Below are 5544 nucleotides of genomic sequence, written 5' to 3'. Positions count from 1 at the left end.
TTCTTCTAGAGCTTGTGAAGAACTTCTTCTTCTTGCCATCAACTTGATGCCGCTCTTGTTTAGCTTCTTTAGCATCTTGGTGGCTTTCTTCACCATGAGAGCAAGATTTTCATCTTCATCTTCTTCATCACTTGAGCTCTCATACTCAAGTCTTGCTTTGCCCTTGTCTTGGCTAGCTTTGAATGCTAAGTCTTTCTCTTTCTTCTTGGTAGAGGATGAGCCATCTTGTGGTGTGATGTGCATGTACATCTCATGAGCATTAATCTTTCTCAAGATTTGTGTCGGTGTAGCGGTGGAAAGATCACCTTGGTGTAGCACGGTCACAATATGCCCATATTTGTCAATGGGGAGGACACTCAAGATCTTTCTTCACAATGTCGGATGGTGACATTTGAGTAAGTCCAAGCCCATTGACTTCCTCTACAAGAACATTCAAATGTGAATACATCTCATTAGCACATTCTTTGGGAAGCATCTCAAATGAATTTAGCTTTTTAATCACAAGATGATAGCATTCCTCACAGCTCACTCTTGGTTCCCTCATGGAGCAGCACAAACATCCGACCATAGTGCATGGGCATCTTTGTGGTTCCTTACGCGGTTGAACACATCTTTGCAAAGGCCTCTAAAGATGGTGTTGCGAGCCTTTGTATTCCATTTTTCATAATTAACCTCATCGCCTTGTAGGTTAGTAGCATCCTGAGGTTTTGGGAAGCCTTGTGAGGCGGCTCTAAGAATACCAACGTCTAGAGCTTCTAAGTACGCCTCCATGTAGATTTCCCAATATGGAAAGTCATCTCCCTCAAAGATAGGAGGAGGTCTATCCCCATGAGACATCTTGCTCTAAGTGGTTAAGCTTAAAAACGTGAGCACGAGGCTTCGATATCAATTGAAAGGATCAAGATGCCCAAGAGGGGGGTGAATTGGGCTAATTCTAAATTTTCTTGTAATAATCAAATCCTACGGTTAGCCCAATTAACCCCTTGTGCCTAGAAAAATGTTTCTATTAATCTAACGCACAACGGACTTGCAACCTATGTTCCAAACTTACTCTAGCAAGGCAATTCTATGAATGTAAAGATAAGTATTGAATTGCTCAAAGTAAATGCTCAAAGTAAATAGAGAGAGAGAGGAACGCGGCGATGTTTTACCGAGGTATCAGAGAGTCGCCACTCCCCACTAGTCCTCATTGGAGCACCCGTGCAAGGGTATAGCTCCCCCTTGATCCGCGCAAGGATCAAGTGCTCTCTATGGGTTGATTCTTCGACACTCCATCGCGGCGAATCACCCAAAGCCGCTCACAACTTGAGTTGGGTCACCCACAAGCTCCGCCGGGTGATCACCAAGCTCCCAATCACCACCAAGCCATCTAGGTGATGGCGATCACCAAGAGTAATAAGCATGAACTCTCACTTAACCACTGCGAAGCCTAATGAGAAGATGGATGCACACTTGACTACTCTTGATTCACTAATGAGGCTACTCTCTTGGATTCTCAAATCTCAATCACCTCACTAGGACCTTACTCTTCTTGGCACTCACAAACATGTTTCTCAGCTGTTGGAATGAGCAAAAGTGACTCCACACACGAGTGGAGCTTCTATTTATAAGGCAGCCTGAAAAACGAACCGTTATGAGCTTCTGCGGGGTGACCGGATGCTCCGAGTCATGTTGACCGGACGCTCCGATCAGTTCAACTCGCATTCTAGTGATAATGTGTTGACTGGACGCTGGTAGGGATCCGATCACCACTGACCAGACACGTCCAGTCGCATTAAACCCTCACTAGAACCTTACTGTACTCGACCGGACGCTGAACCCTCAGGGTTTGGTCAGTACTGACCGGACACGTCCGGTCGCAGATTCCCTTCTCTGGAACCTTACTGGAGTCGACCAGGACGCTGCCTCTCAGTGTTCGGTCAGTTGACCACTCCAGCGTCCGGTGGCACCGAACGCAATCTCTTGATCAAATGAACTGACCGGACCCTACGGCCAACGTCCGGTCACACCGGAGCCAGTGTCCGGTCAGCATTTGACCCTCTATTCACTTCCAACTCTTGAACAAATGTGAATGAAGTTTGCTCCATAGGATCATAGGGCTGTTGTGGAGCTACCTAGTGCTAGTTTTAACAAGTGTGCACCACCCCTAACTCACTAGACTCATCTAGGTCAAGCTACCCGTCCATACCCCCTTAATATTACGGCCAAAGGAAAAATAAAGTCCTAAACTACTCTAAGTGTCACTCCAACTCCAATCGACACTTAGAACTAGTCATCCTTAACCTTGTCGCCCATCATTTGAAAAACCGAAACGATTTTCATCATAGGGGCATGACAACCTTGATTGCCCAATTGATCTCCATTACCATGACCTAACTTAATTGCCTCTGCAAAACACACATTAGTCATAGTAATCTTGTATTGTCATTAATCACCGAAACCCAACTAGGGGCCTAGATGCTTTCAATGGTCAAGTTAGTCAACGAGAAAGAAGATGAAGAAACAGAATGACAAATGGGTCTCGCGTGTCATTCTCTACTATAATAAATTTGAGGGCTTTCTGCTGCTGGAGTAGACGTAAAAGAGGAGACTAACTCTCAAATCAAAAGTGGGGGCCTGTTTGAGGGCTTGTTCTTAGAGGATTTACAAGAGTCTTTGTGAAGCCCACTCTCTAAATCATCATTTAGAGAGTCATTTACATAAAAATCATTTTTATATCTTTTCACTCTCCAAGCCATTTTCGTTTTCTTCATTTGGCTAACGAGAAATCTGAGATAGAAGATGACTATATTTGGATAACCAATTAGATAAGCTGTTGGAGGGTATTTTTTATTAAATTTTTTATTTCTAACAATTGAAAAGGATACCGAGAGTCTTAAAGTTTATTTTTTTGATAGGGTCTTAAAGTTTATTTTAGTTGAGAAGATAAAAGAAAATGACAAATTGAAAACCGTAAAGAGAGGAAGCAATGGCCAATTCGTAAAACAACGTGAAATCAGGAGAGGAAAGCTGCAACCCCTCTCTCCATCCATCGCTTTCCCCATCTCCCTCTGGTCCCTCATCGTCGCTTCCTCCAAACCCTAGCCTACCTCCTATCCCGCCGGTCGACCTGTCTCTGCTAGTCCTATTCCCCGCGGCAACACTGGTATCCTCGACGCTCCTGTTGCGCCCTGCACCTACGCTTCAACCGCTCCCTGACATTCGTGGCTTAGGTGAACCGCGACTGCTGGGTCTCATCCAGTTGGGCTACTCGAGAGGCTAACTAATCGGTGCCCTTAGATACCCGAGGTATCTTAATCCTGATAATAGCCCTCGAGTGTCTTCGCAATCTTAGAATGATTATGGAGACGCTGATTCTTGAGAGTGTCATATGAAAGGCCGAGGTTGTGGCTGGTCCGAGCTTGGAGCTCTGACCCTTATCGGCAAAACGTTCAATGCGGTAGGTGGACGTTGCATCCCATCCCATCAAGCTGCCTTGATGGTGAGGTGAATGCATGCCCTACCGACCCTTGATGTGTCAGGACGCCGCGTGCGAGGGTATGAGATCCAAATAGAGCCGTGTGGTCTCGTCGACGCTGTACCAGCTCTGTCTTTTGGAGGTTCTTGATTTTCCCATCCTCACACAAGTTTCTAACATTAGGTAAGGCCTCCTATTGTTTGCCACATGGCTTGGGAGTCACGAGCCGAACAGTCCGCCTTTGGCCCTATAAATAGGGGCTCTCTTTCCTGTTTGAACTTTGACCATGCCTTTGAACCACTCTTAGATTTTTGAAAAGCTGAGTCTAAGAGAGGGAGTGTCTTTTGATAGATAGAAGAGGTTTTGAGGATGCTGACCCGCTAGGCTTCGGTTGTGTTGGCCGAAGGTCAGCGATGCTTCATCCAGCAACTGGTGCTAGAAGGAGGCTTGCGAGCAGGAGAGGATGAGATTGTGCAGCCGCCGAACCTGCAACCATGTGACTCACCGTTCCCCTAACCCTACCGGCTCGGATGTACGAAGTGGTTGCTGGTTGTGGACGGGTTCACCGCGCTATCTTCATCACAGAGGATATGATGGTGGTGCAGTCGCACTCTGGAGGTCAGGCAACCCCATCATAGATATGATGGCTCTTTCCTGCCTTCATGACCTTCTACAACTATGGAGTGAAAGTTGAATTGAAAGAGACAAGTTTTAGCTGAGGACTTGCTATGCCCATGAATACCATACCAGTCCGGTAGGCACACCGAACCAGTCCAGTTTGCACCCTGTGCTGAAATTTGTTAGTTGTTATTCTAATTAATTGTGTTGCATATGTTTAGCTTATAGGCTTGTTTGATAACGTTTGTATTCTTACTAAATTATATTTAAGAGGTTGTTTTACTCTAATTTGGGATGTCCAAGCAATTGGGAATCCACTCCTAACGTCTTCCACATTTTAACTTGTAAAATTTCAGAAATCCCTATTCACCCTCTCTAGTCGACATCCTCGAGTCCTTTCACCTTCCCCCGTCTGCTTTGAGCGTGTGGATGTGCCACCCTTCCCCATCGAGCCTGCGTGGACAAACGTGGCGCCCTTTCCCGGTGAGCCACTATGCCCACATCCACCCTTCCTGTTGAGCTGTCGGAGGTCGAACCTCGTGAACGCATCTCTCACTTCCTTGGCGAGCTCTCTTACTCTAACAGGGCGATCCTCACTGGTGTGACCTCACGTTTACGACTGTCAAGACATGGTCAAGTTAGTCAACGAGAAAGAAGATGAAGAAACAGAATGACAAATGGGTCCTCTCGTGTCATTCTCTACTATAATAAATTTGACGGCTTTCTGCTGCTGGAGTAGACGTAAAAGAGGAGACTAGCTCTCAAATCAAAAGTGGGGGCCCTGTATGAGGGCATGTTCTTAGAGGATTTACCAGAGTCTTTGTGAAGTCCACTCTCTAAATCATCATTTTGAGAGTCATTTACATAAAAATCATTTTTATATCTTTTCACTCTCCAAGCCATTTTCGTTTTCTTTATTTGGTTAACGAGAAATCCGAGATAGAAGATGACTATATTTGAATAACCAATTAGATAAGCTGTTGGAGGATATTTTTTATTAAAATTTTTATTTCTAACAATTGGAAAGGATACAGAGAGTCTTAAAGTTTATATATATATTTTTTATAGGGTCTTAAAGTTTATATTAATTGAGAAGATAAGAGAAAATGACAAATTGAAAACTGTAAAGAGAGGAAGCAATGGCAAATTCGTAAAACAACGTGAAATCAGGAGAGGAAAGCAGCAACCCCTCTCTCCATCCATCGCTTTCCCCATCTCCCTCCGGTCCCTCGTTGTCGCTTCCTCCAAACCCTAGCCTGCCTCCTATCCCGCCGGCCGACCTATCTCTGCCAGTCCTATTCCCCACGGCAACGCGGTATCCCCGACGCTCCCGTTGCGCCCTACACCTACACTTCAACCGCTCCAGGGCATTCGTGGCTTAGGTGAACCGCGACTGCTGGGTCTCATCTAGTTGTGCTACTCGAAGAGGCTAACTAATCGGTGCCCTTAGATACCCGAGGTATCTTAAT

Source organism: Miscanthus floridulus, chromosome 4 (assembly GCF_019320115.1).
Source record: "Miscanthus floridulus cultivar M001 chromosome 4, ASM1932011v1, whole genome shotgun sequence".
Classification (NCBI taxonomy): domain Eukaryota; kingdom Viridiplantae; phylum Streptophyta; class Magnoliopsida; order Poales; family Poaceae; genus Miscanthus; species Miscanthus floridulus.
This window is presented reverse-complemented; position numbering follows the sequence as displayed.